Here is a 20,265-nt window from a genome sequence, read left to right as displayed (position 1 = left end):
TGGGGTGTGTGTGTGGGGTGTGTGTGTGGGGGTGTGCGTGTGGGGGGTGTGCGTGTGGGGGGGGTGTGCGTGTGGGGGGGGTGTGCGTGTGGGGGGGTGTGCGTGTGGGGGTGTGTGTGGGGGTGTGTGTGGGGGTGTGTGTGGGGGTGTGTGTGTGGGGTGTGTGTGGGGGTGTGTGTGTGTGTGCGGTGTGCGTGGGGGTGTGTGGGGGGATGTGTGGGGGGGTATGTGTGGGGTGTGTGTGGGGGGGTGGTGTGTGTGTGTGTGAATAGGGTAGGTGGAAGGTGGTATCTTCCCTGAGACTGAAGAAGAGGGAAGGGTGTTTACATGTGTGATAGGGGTTGCTTGGTTGTTGACGCTGTTTTTTTAATGGAGGCAGGAGGTGAGGGAGGAAGCAGAAGTTCATGCCAGCGGCCTCAGTTTTCATGATGAAATAGGAGGCTAGGCCATGTGCTGACAGAGAGTGACTTAAGAAGAGTGAAGGCTTGGTGTGAGCACCAGGCAGAATGGGAGAGGAGATGCCAACCAAGGAAACAGTGATCTACTCTTGAGTTGGCCTGGTTAGACGGGAGAGGAAAGACGGGAGGATCCTGCAGGCTGGGTGAAAATGGAGGGAGCAAGGAACTTGATATTCTGTCAAGTCCGAACAGTGGCAATGGTCTGCCTGTCTTCACTTCCCCAGTACCCAGCCTCTTCCCCATGCCCCATCCCCTGAGCCTGCACCAGAGCAATGCTGTTGCAGTGTGAGTCCATCACCTCCCTCCTCTGCTCAGTAGACTGCTTTTATCTCATTCCATGTGAAAGGCAAAATCCTTTCAAATCCCATCAGTGCTCTGTATGATCTGGCCTCTGTGAACTCTGACTCCATCCTCTACTCAGCTACATCAGCGTCCTCACCCTTTCTTAGGGCACTGCGCTCACACCCACCTCGGAAGCTTGCACTGTGTTCCCTTGCCTGGAATTCTTCTCCACCAGATGACATGATCACTCACTCTCTTCCACCCTTAGCTCTTTGGCACAGGTATCTCTGTCACCACGAGGCATCCCTGACCACCTGTCAAATCTCACCACTTCCTACTCGCACCCCTGACATTTCCTCTGCATTTCTCTGCCTTGTTTTCTATCCAGCACTTGATACTGACTAGAATACTGCATGTTTTACCTACCTTGTTTATTTTCCGCCTGCCCCAGTAGGGTGGCGATTTAGATCTGTTCTGCTCATTTCTGTATCCCCCGTGCCCACAGCAGTGTCTGGCACTGAGTAGGAGCTCAATGAATATCGGTTGAACGAGTTCTGATTCAAGGCTGACCTCCTTACCCTGGTTAAAAATGCATGGTTCTCGGCTGGGCGCGGTGGCTCACGCCTGTAATCCTAGCACTTTGGGAGGCTAAGGTGGGTGGATCACGAGGTCAGGGGATCGAGACCATCCTGGCTAACACGATGAAACCCCGTCTCTACTGAAAATACAAAAAATTAGCCGGGCGTTGTGGCGGACTCCTGTAGTCCCAGTTACTCGGGAGGCTGAGGCAGGAGAATGGTGTGAACCCGGGAGGCGGAGCTTGCAGTGAGCCGAGATTGAGCCACTGCATTCCAGCCTGGGCGACAGAGTGAGACTCTGTCTTAAAAAAAAAAAAAAAAAAAAGAAAATGCATGGTTCTCAAATTGTTTCATAGGCATTAGTTTTGTTTAATTAGAGCAGATTGTCTTCAAAAGTAGAGACCTGGTTTACATGTCATGCCTGTTGATTAATACAATATAATGGCCCTCATTGCTCAATTGCCTGGGTCCTTTGTCCTATTCACCACTTTATACCTGACCTCAACTCATCCTGTCTGACTACCATGTATCCCTTTTCACACCCTCAACTCCCCCCGTTACCTTGTCTCAGGGAAACCCCATCACTCCTGAGGAAATTATTCTTGCTGATTTAATCTTTGCTTTTTAATCAGATATAAAGAGGTGGGGGTAGAAGTGGAGAATGTATTCAGACCATCATACATCATTTTATGGAAGAAAAAGCCTGACATTTTCATTGGCAAATAAATCCTGGAGCTCTGAGACTGGGAAGGACCTAAGAGGTCGTTCATCCATCTTCACATCTCTGGGCAGTTCTGCACTGAAAATCCATACCCTAAATGCAAGTATCTAGTGCTTTTCCCTCACTATTCTCTAAGGAAGCTACCTTCCTGACCTTCTTTGACAAGCCATTTTAGTATTTTAGTAGAAAGTATGAAATTATTATTAAAGCACCTGCAGTGCAGTAGGGTTATGAAATTGGAGCACAAATGGAGCTAGGAGGCTGGACTCTGAAGCCAGAACAACCTGCGTTTGAATTCTGAATTGACCACCAGCTCACCGGGTGACCTTGTGCAAGTCAACCTCTTTAAAAAAATGAAATAATAAAAGAAGAAGAAAGTCCTCAAGATGTTATATGCACATACATACACATATATGTAAAGGATAAATATATACTCAATAAATACAGACGTACAAATATATACTCAACAAATGTCTCTTCTTCTTTCTTCTATTCCTCCCCCTACCCCACCAACGTGCATTTCATGTTTAATAAGCTAAGCCTTTATTATAGAATTTTCAAGTCTAAGAGATTCATTCAGCTTGATATCTCAGACTTTTACGAAGACTATTTCTAAATCATTCCTACTTGAAGAAAAATACAGTCAACTTAGAGGTTAGATCCACAGGCTATGAAGGTTGGATTTGAATCCCAGCTCCAGAATATATCCGATGTGTGAATGTGGGCACTTGTGCTCACCGAGTCTCTGTTTCCTCATCTGTAAAATGGTCGTAAGATATCTGCTTATCTGTGGGGTTCTTGCAATGATTCAGTGAGATTATGTATGGAGACGATTCGGCAGAGTGGCCTGGGACTTAGTGTGAGCTTAATACCTGATAATGATGATGATAATGCTAGCTAATATTTAATACGTATTGCCCATTTAGTATGTGTCAGGCATTAAGAAGTACCTCACAGTCAATGATGGAAGAGGTTGCTGCTTTCGTTATCATTACTAATATCATGTTTTAAAGACCCATGAAGGATGGTGGCAAAGAGTTCTTTCCTCTCCAAGGGTCTATTATTTTGTTGTTAAAGTCAATGAGATGCATCTAAGTCAATGTGAGTGGTTGCCGTTGACTGCATTAAACAGAAGAGGTGAAGAGGGTCTCAGAGAGGAATGGATGGAAGGGGCTATCTGTAAGAGAAGCCACCCGCCAGCCCTGAGTATCAAAGTGGTTCCTTACTGTATAAATGCTGGGCACCACAGTTCCTTTTTGAGGGCAGAAACAGAGCAAGCTGCTCATCACCATGGCAGGAGCGCTGCCTGGGACAGGGTAGGGGCGACAGGGAAAGGGCATAGAACTTTCAGGCAGTGTTGTTCAGTTTCTGTGGTTTTCGAGTGTACACTTCCTTCAGAGGTAGAGGTGGGAGGGAGAGAGGGTGTGCGATTTTAATCTGCAAAAAAAGCCATTGCAGGTCAAACTGACCTAGCTAAATAAGAAGCTTGATTTGAGCCAAACAATGAAGTTGACAGTGTTGTCAGTGCTCCAAAAACATCTTCATTTAACCTGCAGACAATTTTTTAAATTGTCAAGAACTTACAATTATTGTTTTCAAAACTACTAAAGAAAATGAGGCAAGGGAAAATGTCAGAGACTACGGCTGTATAACAGTTCATCGTGAAAGGGGAAACCTGCTCTATGTTCAAGGTACACCTAGCTGCTGAGTGTCCAGATGATTCCTAACACAAAGGGATCTGAGGTGTAGCAGTCTGCTATACTAAAGGGTGGTGATGGGCACTTTAAAAAGAATTAGTGCAGTTCCAGTTACCAATTTAGGCTACCAAACCTGAAATGTCCTTCCTAAATTGCTACGCTCTGTTGAAACTCCCAATTTGCTTTAATAACTTATCAATTTCTAAATTGTTAAACATGTAGGTGGGTGCTTTCTAAGAGCATTTTTGAATGGGTTCCTGAAATACTCGAGGAGGCAATAGGAGAAACAGGATCTCGTTTCTTAGGAAGTGCCTCTCCCACTCCCCACCAGCTCCGGTAGCTCTGTTCCTCTAGTATTCCATCAGCTCTCAGGCCTTTCCAACCTCAAACCCTCTCAGCTGTAGTTTCCTTTCCAGGAAACAATGTCTCCCTCCTTCTTCCCTTGGTTGTCAGCTTCTTATCCTCTAGGTTCCGGGTTCAAATCCCTCCTTAAGGGAGGCCTTTCCTGACCACACTATCTGCAGCCAGTCCCCTCATCACTCTTCTGGCTTGCAGTGTGCATTCGTTTCATGGCCCACATCCGCTTTGTTCATTTTCTTGTGAATGGGTTCTCCCTGCTTAACGCTAAGCTCCATGAGGGCAGGTCCCAGGCCTGTCTCATCTCTCACAACAGTCCCAGCATCTAGCACAGCGGCTGTCACCTAGTCCTCGTTGAAGCTTAATGAATATTGGTTAAATGAGAAGAGTGAAAGTTCACTATTTCATTTTGATTCATGACACTCTTATGGAAAATACAAATGCCTAGAGCACTAGTCCTTTCTTAGCTGTGTTCAGATCTATCTACGAAGAAGATTCGTGCAACTGATTTAACTGAAGATGGGTGGCATCTGACCTTAGGTTATTTAAAACTAGGAATAAGATTGTCAAAATGTATTAACTCAAGTAAATACACTTTGATTTAAGGCTCATCTCCATTTGGGTAGTTGGGAACAGCGTTCCTTTTGCCATTTAAGAGAGAAATGAAAATGCCTTTCACCTTGGCCTCTTAGTATCTATGAAGGCAATATCTTGTACAGCACAGGGCAAAAACAATCATGATCTACTTCCTTATAAAACTGTTATAGGTAAAGATCGAATCTCAGATGCTCACTAACTGCTGGACTGAGAGCATTACATTACTACTTGGCATTACATTCTCTTGTGACTAATGATGAAAATGAGGACCAAGTTTTCAAACTTAGCTAGTGGCAAGAGGCAAGATCCAAGGCCAGATCCATCCAATGCCAAAACTCACATGCTTAACTCTTACTACAATAAACAGTCCAATCATGAGTGGCATGGTCTGAGCTTGCACTGCACAGAGACAGGAATGGGCATGTAGGAAAGAAGTAGAGAGCTACACAGGCACTGATCTTTGCTTGGCATACATCATCAAAACACATACAAAACATCCCTAACATGCACCAATAAGAACGAGCCTGACATTTCTGAGTAATTAAATACATGACGGTCAAGAAGAATGAGGCTAGCCAGGCATGGTGGCCTGCACCTGTGGTCCCAGTTACTCAGGAGGCTGAGGAGGGAGGATCACTTCAGCCCAGGTGGTCAAGGCTGCAATGAACTGTGATTGCACCACTGCACTCCAGCCTGGGTGAGAGAGCAAGATCCTATCTCAAAAAAAAAAAAAAAAAAAAAAAAAAAAAAAAAAAAAAAAAAAAAAAAGGAGAATTAGGTAACAGGAGCAAACAGGGATGATTTTTTTAAAAGCCTCTCAGAAAGAAAAATGTAGTTAGTGGAATTTTCACAAGATAATGAGGGAGGAAGGAAGTGCAAGAGTGTGGCTTCCTTGGTGGTCACTCCTGGCCCTTCCACCAGTATCCAATATTGACTGTATAGCCTTTGGGTCTTGGCCTAAAATAGAGCCAGGAAGGAAGATGGGACTGGTCAAGATATCGCAGGTCCCAGGATAGCCAATATTGGCCTATGAGATTCAAGGTCCCCACAGTTCCTGAGGAACCAGGGTGGTGATCTTCAGGAAAAGAGTAGACCTTTGTTTTCTCCCTGATGTTGCGAACAACTTACTCCATTATGATGAAGGGACATGGGGTTGGCGTTGGTTTCCGACAGTCCCTGGAATAGAACTCATGTGAGTACGGCTTTTGAGACTGCTGCACCAAATCTGAAGTTGCTGTAATTCATTTAGAATTACACCAAAAGAACAAAAACAAAACAGAAACACAAACTTTTGGAGGTGATGAATATGCCTATTACCTTGATGGTTGTGATGGTTTCATGGTGTATGCATTTGTCCAAACTCAAATTGTACATGTTCCATTTTTTGTACATCAATTACACCTCAACAGACCAGTTTAAAATAAACAAATATGGAAATAAATATATAAAATTGAATACTATTTTAAAAAACAATGGAGTAGGGGAGCTTGTGGGCTCCTTACACACCTGTAGGTTTCAAGTTAATGCCTAACTTTGCTATAGAGGAAAATTAATAAGAAGGAAATGTTGTAGAGAAGATACGCAGGCAGCCCATATAGGAAGGAGTGTTGGAGTGATTACTCGGGAGATTTTTCTGTAGAATCCTAGGTCGCACATCCGCATTTTTCTCTCTCTGCTGGAAAGAGAAAATCGTAGGTTGAGTTATAACAAAGAGAACATTGGTTCCTGCTGCCAAGGAGCCCTAATGCTCTATGGGTCCTTTTCTAGAGGGCAAGGACTCCCTTCTGGCAAAAACACTACAAAAAAGATGGCTTCGGTGAGGAGGATTAACTCTTTGTAGTTCGAAACATTGGATTCCGCATGACTTGAGCCAAGGAAATGATAAGCTTTCCTGTGCCCGCCCCACCCCCAGGGTGGCATGAATATGAGTATGATTTATTTATTCTGTCGCATTTCTTCAAACATCATTGACTCTATTTGTGTCTATTCTTACTGGATTATGCTGTGATATTTAGGATGCACTTAAAGTGGACATCAAAGAAAGCACTTGCTTATTCTCGGCATTTAATATGAGCATCTAATTAAGTTCAGGTTATTGTGTTAACTATTGTTCAGATCCATAGAGTTTATTAAACTACCTAATTTTCATATAATTCTACTGCAATTAGTGGTTATGTATTCATTCAACTGCTCAGATGAAACACATTAAATCTAGATACGGAGAGTGAATTGTTTTCATTTACCTAACCATTAGACTTGATCATAAATGTTTATTAGGGTAAGATACACAGTTTCTGTTTGAATTCATGTCTTTAGTGCATCCACCATCGATTGCTGTAGACAGAATTTGCACGGTGTTTACCTTCATAAGTGTCTTGACCATCAATTACTTTTGCCTAAGTTTGTTTTTTTTTAAAACACATTTTAGGAATTCTCTATCCTTCTCCTGATTTCATGAATACTTTTTAAAAACTTCCTCTTTGGGCTGGGTGCAGTGGCTCATGCCTGTAATCCTAGCACTTTGTGAGGCCGAGGCGGGCGGATCACCTGAGGTCAGGAGTTCGAGACCAGCCTGGCCAATACAGCAAAGCCCCATCTCTACTAAAAACACAAAAAATTAGTTGGCTGTGGTGGCGTGTGCCTGTAATCCCAGCTACTCAGGAGGCTGAGGCAGGAGAATCACTTGAACCAGGGAGGCGGAGGTTGCAGTGAACTGAGATCACACCATTGCACTCCAGCCTGGGCACCAAGAGTGAAACTCTGCCTAAAAAAACAAAAAAACAAAAACAAAAACAAAAAAAAACCCCACACACACAAACAAAAAAACCTTCCTCTTTGAGAGGAATTTTAAACTTTTGCAATGGGTATGGAGAAAAATGTAGTCCCTAGTACCTTTTATCCTCACAGAGAGAATGAGAACTGCCAGACAGGAACACTCTCAAACCATTGCCACTGAACCCAGAAATGCACAGAAATGTAGAAGCCCATCCCTCCTCCAAACAAAGCCACTGCTCTCTGTGTGCTCTGAATCACAGCCTCTCCAGCCTTCTTGATAACCTTCATCTGAGACTTCCTCCATCCTCCCACTCAACTTGCCACTTCCTTCAGTACTTAAATATCCTCCAAATTTCTTGTATTTATATAACACCTCCCACCTTGACCCAATGCCCTATTATCGACTGTTGGCTCTATCTGTCCCCACATTTGGAACTGTACTTCCAGAAGACCATCTCCATTCCTTTACAACCAGTCATTGTATTTCTTCGCCGTAGTCTGGCTTCTGCTGCCACCACTCTACTGAAGCTGGTTTTATCAAGCTTACCCATCGCCTCCCTGTGTTAAATGCATTAGATGCTCCTCAGTCCTTAGTTTCCTTGGCTTCTTGGTGACATTTGTCATCACTGACTTTCCTTCTTTTGGAAGCAGTCTCTCCCCTTGGTTCCTGCAAAGCAACCTTCTCCTAGTTAGTCTCATATCTCTGGCTCCTTCTCAGTTTATTACTTGCTCCTCTTCTTCTTGACTTTTCCATATTCCTTAGGATTCCATCTTTGTCCCTTTTATCACTCGACACACTCTCTCTGGGCCATGTCTTCATGGCTTTTGTTCACATCTATACCTGCTAACTCCCAAATCTGTATCTCCCTGGCACCTATCCATTCACACAGCAGTCAGCGTGATATTTCTCATGTACAAACCTGATTGCATCACCTCACAGAATATCCTTTTCAGTGTCTTCCCATTGCGTTTATGATCAAACCAACTTTCTTTGCAGGAACACAACAAAGCCTTCCAGGATCTGGCTGCACCTTGCTCTCCAGCCTCTACCTCTTTCCAGTCTTCTAGAATTCTACATTCCAGCCATGCTGGACCTCCTTCAGTGTCTTGAATGGTCCATGCTCTTCCCACTCTTAACCTTCCTTCAACCAACTATTTCTACCCAGAACCCTCTTCTACTGGCCCTTCCTACCTGTCACTTTCAGACATCTGGTTAAGCATTGCATCCTTTTGGGAGAATTTTCTCTAGGGTATGTTACCTCCTGCAAACTTACTATCCCATAGCACTTCCACACATTTCCTATCGAAATGTCCACTATTGATATTCCTTCTTAACTGTTTACTGCTTTATCCTACCTTCTAGCATAACACCTGTTATACATCAGGTAATCAAAATTATTTGTTGAAAGAATCTACCTAAATGATAATAGCATTATCTGAGGATTCATGTTTTGAGAATTTTCACATCCCTTCAGGGGGGTCACCCTTGGGTATTCTCCCATTTGCTAATCACCCGCTGCTTCCAAACCAGCCTGCTCATTCATAACAGTTGGGCTCTTCCATGAAATTGTGGAGGAAAAGGCTGCAACACCCAGGCAGCTGTGCTGATCTCCAGGTGTAGGATACAGTGTGAGTTTCATTGAAAAGGTGTCTAACATCTGATTCAAACAACTCCTGGCTGTTTTATCTTCAGACCGGCTGAGTAGTTTGTACATATACTCTGAAACCTGCTTTGAATATTATGATTAATAGATGATCACAAACATTGTCCTTTTTTCTTTTTTCTTTTTTTTTTTTTGAGATGGAGTCTCACTCTGTGCTCCAGGCTGGAGTGTAGTGATGTGATCTCGACTCACTGCAACCTCCACCTCCCAAGTAGCTGATTACAGGCATGCACCACCACACTCAGCTAATTTTTGTATTTTTAGTAGAGACGGGGTTTCACCATGTTGGCCAGGCTGGTCTCAAACTCCTGACCTCAAGTGATCCACCCACCTGGGCCTCCCAAAGTGCTGAGATTATAGGCGTGAGCCACCGTGCCCAGCCAACATTGTCCTTTAAACATCTAAAAAGTATTTATTAAACCCTAAATATGGCCTCATTGGCTCTTATATCTAGGTTTTTTCCAAAGGAAAGCAAACAGTGATTTCGAATGGGAAGAAAAGGATTAGATATGCAGACAATAACTTCACAGGAAAACTTCCAGGGCAACCAGCTTCATATACTTGAGAAAAATCTTTCTATAAACATCCTTCTGGGTGAGACATAAGTCACGGGGCATGGGTCTTCCTAGGGCCTATGGAGGCGTTGCATCTAAATCTTGCCCTATTGACTTTTAATCCTGCCTTTTTGTAAAGATATTTACCCGAAGTTTTTCCCCCTCTGTATCAGGACCTAAAACACAAGGAAATCTTAACCTAAGATAAACAAAATGTTTGACGAGAATCCAAAGATAACATTTACTAAAGTATCAGAATGTAAAGAACTATCCAGACCCTGCAGTACCAAGGGCGATATTTTGTCCCCGGGAAGGGATGTGTGTACACACACATATTTGATTACATTTGAAGTCTGTTATTTTGTGTTTTGTTGTTGTTGTTGAGCCTAAAATAAATGGCCAGGAGTGGAATGGTGGGGCTTTAAACACAGTTGAAAGGAACATGGCAGGGAGGAGGCATCCCCAACCAGGCTGGTTTAGGAGCACAATTTTCTAAAAGACAAGGGAGGGAGTAGATGACCTTTCCGGATCCCTCCTGTCTGAAGATTTTATGATTCCATGCACGTCCTCTGTCTAGACATGAAATGTGGATGCTTCTGCTTTTATTGCTGCAACACGGGTGAAAAGCATAACTGCTCCACCTACAGTCTGATCCTAGAAACTGCTCAGCCTCAGCCAGGAAAAACAACACAACAAAAAACAGAACAGGTGAGGAAAAAGCCCACCGGAAAGAATGCGATTTCAGAGTCCATAACGGGGAGTATTCCCCAAGAATCTAGACTTACTTTTCATCTAGCCTTTCAAAGTGACTATAATTTTAATAACGGTGTCTTACAGAGTTATCAATAATTATTCATTCAAATATTTAGCGTCTAATAGGAAATACCATTCCATGAGAAAAGGAGGAGACAGAAAATTTGGCCTTTCCTTTGACACGTGGGGAACAAAAACTGGAAGAGGATGTTGGATATCCACAGTTAACACAGTGACCACCAAGATCAGGTGCTCTGACTACCAGTAAGACATAGATCAGAAGACATCTCCGTTTCCAAGAATTACCCAACCTTGCAGTGCTGTGCTGTCTTCAAATTTTATACCTCATATTCTTTCTCCCTCACTCACAGCCCCTCTACTCACTCTTCTGTGTCCCAAGACACCTGAACACACCTTGTCCCTTCTGGCCTCTCACCTTTGTCCTTATTACAATCTTCCTCCCATTCCTTATAACCCTACAGTTTCTATGAGGCAGCCCCTTTGTTCCTTCTCAGACATGCCAAAGATCTGCCCTGAATGCTCTTTTCTCAGATGCCATGTGGCCTGCTCTTCCTCTTCATTCGAGTCTCTGCTCAGAGATGTTAGCTTCTGAGAGGGCTTCCTAACCACCTTATCTGAAACGGCACCCCATGAGTTCTTCTTTCATTATTTCCAAAGATCAGTTAGATCTGTATTTTAGACTTGTGCTTATCTTGAAATGTAATATGTATATACTAAACAGTGTGCAAAGCACAAAGCCCTCCTCAACCTGCTGGGGCTCCTCCACTTGGCCATCACCAATGTGGACATCTTACTTGCCTGATCCAACCTGATGGCTTTAGGACTGAATTACTGAGAAAGAGGAAAACAGGAAGATGAAGAGAGAAAACACTTCCATGCCACTTTAAATCCCCATCCTTAGTCCTAAATTCTAAGGTTGGGCCCTTACAGAGGCCTTTCTGTATCAAAAAAACACCCAATTTCTTTTTTCTTTCTTTTTTTTTTTTTTTTTTTTGAGACAAAGTTTTGCTCTTGTTACCCAGGCTAGAGTGCAATGATGTGATCTCAGCTCACTGCAACCTCTGCCTCCCGGGTTCAAGCGACTCTTCTGCCTCAGCCTCCTGAGTAGCTGGGATTACAGGCATGTGCCATCAAGCCCAGCTAATTTTGTATTTTTAGTAGAGATGGGGTTTCTCCATGTTGGTCAGGCTGGTCTTGAACTCCCGACCTCAGGTAATCCGCCCGCCTCGGCCTCCCAAAGTGCTGGGATTACAGGCGTGAGCCACCGCGTCCGGCCCCAATTTCTAATTGCTACTCAAGTAGCTGGAAGCTTGGCACCCCAAGGGAGTGGGAACTTCCCATGCTAGCTCCTCACTCAAGTCTGATAAACAGATTCCTTAGTTTCCTGTAGGATGGGACTTAGAACAATGGAATTTTATAAAGATTATCCATAACTATCCAGTAAGTGATTTCACACTCATCAAGGGGTTACTTTTTACAACTCCAGCACTGCAACAGAGTTTCCAATTGAAGTTTTCCTGGATGGTATCATTAGCATAGTTCCTTTAGGAGGAATGTGAACACCTGCTTTAGTGTTTTGTCCTTCTCTTAACCTTCTCAACAGAGTTATTATTCCAGCCTATTCATTTGAGTAATTCAACTTATCTCTTTGAGCTTGTTTCTTCCTCTGCAAGTAAAAGGTTGAACCCATGATCCTTGATATCCTAGATAGGTCTAACCTTTTGTGATTCCATAAAACGTTCTTGAAGAGTTAATATGTTAGCTCTTCACCCCTACCTATGAATGAATCATACAGGCTTTAACCTAGAGGAAGAGGTTTAGGGTACTGAGAGTTGAACAGATTTTGAAGCTCCTCATTGCCTGAGGGAAGTAAAATAAAATATTAAAAGGGCTTTAGTTACCAGAGTTAGAATGAATAATAACAATGGCAACCACTGCTTTGCAAATGTTATTTCAGTTCATCTTTACATTATAGCAGTGTATCCTAGTGCATAATCACAGGCTGTGAAATGAAACAGACCTGAGTTTGAGATCTGAGTTCAAATTCTTATTTTGCCAAATTCTAATTTGCGGCAAATTACCTTAACCTTTCCAGTCTCAAGTGTATTCATCTGTAATGTAAAGAATTTGCCCATGATTTTTTGGGGAAGATTAAATGAAACAATGCATGTAAAGGTCTCTGCAAAATGCATTATATGAAACAGGCATTCAATAATGGCAGCTATTTACAATATTGGAAATGCTTAATCCTTAAACATGAGTTCAGAACCAGTATCTGAATCCATGTTAATTTTATGCCATATTTCTGCTAAACAGTGCTTCCCCAATACACCTTGCCTACTACATAATTTTCTCTTGACAAAGACGGCTCAACAGAATTTATAGGTTCAAACCCTAGCTCATTTTCAGAGTCTCACTCCTTCCCAATCATTGACATAACTTTAACATACAAAACTCAGTAAATTTGGGAGGCTCAATTTTCTGCCTGCAGAATTAAACTTTGAGGTGGCTTTCAGAAATCTTGGCATTACAACTATATGAGTTAAGGGTTTATTATAGGGCAGTAATAGAAGCTTTGGAGTTCCTTAAGGGGACCCTAATCTGGGAATTTAGTCATGAGCTCATCATTTTCTTTGTCCAAGTTCCTCAGGACACTTAGAAGCAATAAACCAAACTTACCATACACCTTATATCCACTAACACAGTCTATGCAGCAAATACTTGTTCTTCTCAAGCCTTGCCTTCTATTGGCACATGATTACAGGTATCTATAGGTGATCGTTTAAGTAACTGTTTTGCTGTTTTTGTGCACATGATGGACTTCCAACACCCCCTTTTACCACTGCAAACAAGATCATTGACTTAAAATGTAGTCATATAAGAGAACCAATTGCAGATAACACAGGACCAATTGAGAGAACACATTTGTAAGGTTCTAATCTCTGGAACCACTTTTAGTGCCAAATTCTTGATCAGTGTTCCATCAGCGAAGCAGAGATTTGACCACAGGCAACTGAGAAGGCTACTTACAAGGTCTATGTGAGATAACTTTTCCCGTGTCTGGTGTTGGAACCTAAAGTCTGAAGAGTAGGACATCAGGAAGGAAAGATAATGATTGTGAGGTGGGGGAGACAAGAACAAACTAGAACTTGGAAGGTTGAGCAGGACAACTGAAGATAGTAGACTGGCCCCTTTGTCATTCTTTCACCATCTCCAAGCCTCAACTTTGAGGTGGCATTGTCCTGATCAGAGGTTGGAGCCCTTCATCATGAAGTTAAATGTGCATCAGGCCTGGAATTTGGAGAAGCTGAAGGAGGATCAGAAAGGAGCTGCTGCTGCTGCCTCAGGCCAGTGAAATGACAACATGAGCGGATTCCAAGTGTTTTTGTGGACTGCTCCATCTTCCCAAACATAGAAAGATGGCTACTGCTCCACTTCCACCTTCTAAATCTCACTCTCGTGTAGCCTGTATACCCCCATCCCATCGTAGCCATGCTAACCTGTAACTATGCATGAAAGTAATTCTGGGAAACAGAGCTCTGGCTCAGGTAAGGTAACACAATACAAAAGCCCACCATATCACTAGTCAAAGAAGAAATCCCATCAGAAATAAAAAATGCTTTGAACTAACAATAATGAAAACATAACAAAATTTGTGGGATACAGCTACAGCAGTCCTTATAGGAAATGCTGTGGCTTTAAATGTTTACATTTATAAAGAAAAAAATAAATGATCTGAGCTTCCATCTTAAGAAGCTAAGGGAAAAAAGGGCAACTTAAATACACAATAAGTAGAAAGAAAGATACACAAGCAGAAATTAATGAAATTGAGGCTGGGCGCAGTGGCTCACGCCTGTAATCCCAGCACTTTAAAGGCTGAGGCAAACAGATCAGCTGAGGTCAGGAGTTCAAGACCCGCCTGGCCAATATAGTGAAACTCCCATCTCTACTAAAAATACAAAAATTAGCTGGGCATGGTGGTGCATGCCTGTCATCCCAGCTATTCAGGAAGCGGAAGTGGGAGAATCGCTTGAACCTGGGAGGCAGAGGTTTCAGTGAGTCAAGATCATGCCCCTGCACTCCAGCCTAGGTGACAGAGTGAGACTCCATCTCAAAAAAGAAAAAAAAAAAAATGAAATTGAAGACGAGCAATAGAGGAAAATCAACAGGGCCACAAGTTGGTGTCTTAGTCTGCTTGTACTGCTAAAACAAAACAACTGAGACTGGGTTATTTTGAACAACAGAAACTTATTTCTCACAGTTCTGAAGGCCACAGGTAGTCCAAGATCAAGGCACCAGCAGGTTGGCTGTCTGGCAAGGGCTCAGTACCTACTTCCAATATGGCACCTTGAATGCCGTATGCCCTGGGATGGGGTTGGGGGATGAATGCTGTGCCTTCACGTGGCAGAAGGAATAGGAAAAAGGGAGTGGCAGCTCTCCGTAGCTTCTTTTATAAGGACGTTAATACCATTCACAGGGGCGGAGCTCTCATGATCTAATCACTTCCTAAATGTCCCATCTCTTAATACTATCACACTGGCAATTAAGTTTTAACATACTAATTTTGTGGGATACATTCAGCCCACAGCAGTTGGTTCTTTAAAAGATTAATAATATTGGGCTGGACGCAGTGGTTCACGCCTGTAATCCCAGCACTTTGGGAGGCTGAGGTGGGAGAATTGCTTGAGCCCTGGGGTTCGAGATCAACCCTGGCAACATAGTGAGACCTTGTCTCTACAAACAAAACAAAACAAAACAAAACAAAACACAACTGGGTGTGCTGGCACATGCCTGTAGTCCCAGCTATTTGGGAGGCTGTGGCTGTAATGAGCTGTGGTCAAGCCACTGTATTCCAGTCTGGATGACAGAGTGAGACCCCATCTCAAAATAAATAAATAAATAAATAAATAAAAACCAATAAAATCAATTTTATCTCAGACTAATCAAGAAAAAGAGCAAACACAAATCATTAATATCAGGAATTAAATAAGAAATATAACTACCAATCCTATAGGCATTAAAAGGGAAATAGGGAATGTTACATAGGGAATGGCAAAAAAATGTATTAAATGAAGTAAACAAATTTCTTGAAAAACAATGTATCAAAATTGACAAAGGAAGAGAGGAAAACATGAAGTCTATCTTCTAAGAAATGAACTCATTATCAAAAATCTTGTCACAAAGGAAATTCCAGGTTTGCTTTGGGATTGGCAAAGATTTCTTAAGTGGGACAGAAAATGCAATAGCTATGAAAGATAAAAATTGATAAAGTGGTCTGAATAAAAATTAAACTTTTTTTCCTTATCAAAAGACAGTAAGGAAATGAATATTGGTAAAGACATACATCTAACAAAGAATGTGTCAATATTCTTATAATACAAAAACAACCTAATTTTTAAAATGGCCAAAGATTTGAACAGATAGTTTACAAAAGATATAAAAAGTTTGAAGGAAAAAAAAAAAAGGTGCTTAACATCATTAGTCACAGGAAAATGCAAATTAAGCCACAGTGGGACACTACCTCACCCCCACTAGAATGGTTACAAAAAAGGACTGACAATACTGTTAGTGAACATGTGGGAAAAATGGAATTCTCATCATTGGGAGCAGGAGGGTAAAACGGTACAACCACTTTGGAAAATAGTTTCACAGTGTTTTATAAAATTAAACATATACATATATGTCTCTTCCCTATGACCCAGCAAATCTAATAGATATTTACCAAAGAGATAACATATCTACACAAAGACTTGTACACAAATGTTTGTAGCAACTTTATTAATAATCCCACACCAGAAATAACACAAATATCCATCAGCAAATACATAAACCAATTGTGGTATATTACAATGAAATACCAGCCAGCAATAAAAACAAAAAGCTACAGACATACGCAACAGCATGTATCTCTAAACATGCTAAGCTAAAGAAACTAAACACAAGAGTATATACTATCTGATTTAATTTATATGAAATTCTAAATCAGGGAAGAAAACTAACCTTCCAGTAACAGAAGGTGGATCAGTGGTGACCTAGGGCTGGGGAGAATGACTGCAAAGGGAGAGGAAATTTATTCTGGTAAGAAAATGTTCTTTACTTTGATTGGGGGTGGTGGTTACATGGGTGTACACATTCATCAAAGATCATTGAACTCTACAGTAAAAATGGCTACACTTAATTACAGTAAATTATACCTTCATTAAGTTGATCAGAAAGAAAAAACATCCCAATGACGGGAGAGACAAAAGTCACCACACCAGTGTCTGTCTTAATATTTGAATATGCACTAAATTTCTAGGTTTCTATTTGTTTCATGGCACATGTCAGGGGGCCAAGTTTCCATCTAAATAAATGGCTTAATCAGTTAAATTATAATAGAGGAATATATATATATATATATATATATATATATATATATATACACACACACACATATATTTATTTTTAGAGATAGCGTCTTGCTCTGTCACCCAGCGTGGAGTGCAGTAGTGCAATTATAGCTCATTGCAGCCTAAAAGAGGAAGATATAACAAAATTATTCAAGAAATGAACAAAAGCCTATGGTATGAATGCTTTCCAACTGAGTGATTAACTTTTGATATGCTATTTTGTGTTTACGTCTGAATCGTGAGTTGTCAAGTGTTTAGAAAAACCTGTCAAGTACACAAGTCTGCCTTTTTGGTAGTTGGATCAAAATATTAAATCTCTTATCAAATGTTTAAGAAAATGTGATTAATAAAATATGTAAGTGGTATTAAATGTTCAGGATAATTGGAATTTGCAAATTGTTAAAGAAATGGTAATGTAATTTCTCATTTTTATCAAATTTACTGTTCTTATGATGTCTTCAAGTTGAGCTTAGATTTAAAAATGCTATATTTTAAATGTATTTTAATAAAGCAAATATTAAAACAAGTATTTATAAGTATTTTTCTTTCCATACCAAAAGCCTGCCTTGACAGTAAAGCTTGTTGACACATGGTTCAAACACTTCCTTCCTGCCTTTCTTGAGAAATTCATTCTGCTTTTCAAGGAAGGTATGTTTCTATTTTATCTGCAAACCTTATAAACTGGCCTTATGGTTTATAGCAATATAAAAACACACAAAGTGATGCATTTTTTAAAAATGAAATCCTGTAACACCACCAAATGTATGCATTTTACCTCTCTTACAAAGATAACTTATAGTAAATAATGTTAACAATGTTAGTTTTACTTATACGATTTTTCTCTGTACCCTCTATCTCTACTTCACCTCAATGTCTTTCACCCTCCAGTTTTAAGGTGAAAATATCTAGGCTTCTGCCCTCTGCAACTGATTTCTATTGAGGGCCTATTGAGGTATAATGACAATAATCATTGAATCTAGAAAGAAAAAGCATCAAGCACAATTTACATTAACAACAGCTTCAGTTGACATTTAACTGAATGCTTCTAACTTATTTAATCTTATTAGATAGGCAGTGTTTTACTCAATTTACAGATGGAGAAACCAGGATTGTGCAACTTGCAAGTGGCAGAGCCCTGTTTATCTCCAAAGTTCCTGTTCCTCTGAGGTGAAGTTATAGATTAACCTCCCAGGTTTGCCCTTTCTTGATGTAACTAACTAATATCTTTGAGGATCTTTTTTCTTTTACCCAGAGTGCTAAGTGCTGAGTATACAGATTCATTCAACTCTCTAACCAGTTCTTGTATTACTGATTCATCTGTGGTCAAAATCTGGGGTACTGGTGGGTTTTGTTTGCAAACAGTTATGACTTTGAGTGACCAAAAAAAACAAAAAAAAAAGTTTATCCTTGATGTAGGGACCATGTTTGATTTCTCCTTACTTCCCCTTTTGACCCCTCCAAGGCACTCAACAAATGTCAGCTAATGAATAAATGAGGAAAAAAAACTGTTGGCTAAAAAGACAGCATCAGAAGAGAATTTGTACCTAGTGCAGTGCTTGGCGTCTATCAGGGATTTATTAAACATATTGAAGAGAATGACATTTCTGCCATTTTATTAATAAATTCAACAAAGTATTTATTGAACTTTAACCACGTCTTGGGCGTTTTTTAAGGATGAGTGATTTAATACAATGATGATTCAGACACGGTCTCTACTTCCAAGGAATCTGGCATCTAAAATAGATAAGACGCACATAAAATAGGTGATAGCAGTTAAGTGCTGAAGTAAGACTGTCATTCAAGTGTCATCAATTTGAAGAAGTTGGGAAGATCAGGAATGGAAGTTTCCTCCCCCTTTTCTTAGTCCATTCGTACTGCTTTAACAAAGTATCTTCAACTGGGTAATCTATAAATAACAAATTTATTTTCTTACAGCTCTGGAGGCTGGGAAGTCATGCTTAAGCACCAGTGGGTTTGGTATTGGCTGAGTTCCCGGTTTCTGCTTTCAAGATGGTACCTTGTTGCTGGGTCCTCACGTCAGAAGGGACAGAAGAGCTCACCAGTTGCCTCACTCCTCTTTTCAAGTCATTAATCTCAGAGCCCTCATGACTTAATCACTTCCTCAAGGCCCCACCTCTACATCCTATCTCACTGGTGAACCTATTTCCACATATGAATTTTGGAGGACACATTCAGACCACTGCACCCCTCGAGTTCGTTAGTGTCTTTCAATATCTTTCTTCATGCTCTCTGTGGCAATCTCATGGTTTCAAACTTTTCTTCTATCTGGGTTAATCTCAAATATATTTGTTCTCAGTCATCTCCCTATAGTTTCCATCTTTCTCCCAGACCTCCTCTCTACATAAATAACCTGCATACACTGTAAACTCCATGTATCAAAAAACTGAACTTGTATAATTCTCTTCCAAATCTGTCCCCAGCTTCTAGAAGATGGGAGGAAAACATGATACAGGGGAATGAGGAAATTCACTCGGTATTGCAGACAGGAAGACAAAGACTCAGTCTCTCTGGGTTTCTGAAAGGTCTTCTCGAACCATATCCACCCACTTCTCAATTTCTACCACGAAAGTAGAAAACGTAACCTTGATTTTCACTTTCTGTCTTGTAACTATAAAAGTTCAAAGTCACCTGTAGAAGGTAATTTGGGTCCTCACTTCCATGAATATTCTCCGACTTCCTCTAATAGAAAATAGGAGAATGTGGCAGTAGTGTATATTAAAATGTTAGGACTCCTTAACATAACGCTGCTTTAAGAGACCAGAATTTGAGATGGGTGAAAGGGCAGAGGCAAGTTTGATTATTCCTAACACCTATGAGGAAGCCTCTGTCCTCCCCATAGGAAGCTGTCCTTTCTTCTCTATTAGCTATACAGGAATAAGAATCTAGAGAAAGCTTTAACATTCATAATTGGAGTTACAGAATTAAAGACACTGAGACGATTAGCATGTGGATAACCTGAAATACTTCACGGCTCATTCACCATTTCAACATCAAGAAGAGGGGAATAAACACCACAAACATGGCAACAGGCCAGCTGCTCAAGAAAATGGTGCCCCCCCTTCCTCCCAGGCACACAGCTGGACACATTTTCCAGAATCTCTCTGGTGGGCCATGTGACTGAGTTCTGTCCAAAGGAACATGGGCAGAAGAGATCTGCACCACTTCCAGGCCTCACCCGTGAACATTTCCCACGCAGACTTTTCCTTCTTTCCCTATGTGCTCCTTCAACAAAGAGGGCTCTATGGACTGAGAGAAAGGCAGAGCCCCAAGAGGAAGGAGCCGGGGTCGCAGAATGACTAGGTGGAAAGCTGTCCACTGACCACAAACATCCGCATGGGACATTATAGGAGAGAGAAATAAACCTTGGAATAGTGACTTAACTTCTTTGGGTCCTAGTC

The sequence above is a fragment of the Theropithecus gelada genome, chromosome 14 (assembly GCF_003255815.1).
Source record: "Theropithecus gelada isolate Dixy chromosome 14, Tgel_1.0, whole genome shotgun sequence".
NCBI classification, from domain to species: domain Eukaryota; kingdom Metazoa; phylum Chordata; class Mammalia; order Primates; family Cercopithecidae; genus Theropithecus; species Theropithecus gelada.
The sequence above is the reverse complement of the archived record's forward strand: the minus strand, read 5'-3'. Positions refer to the sequence as shown.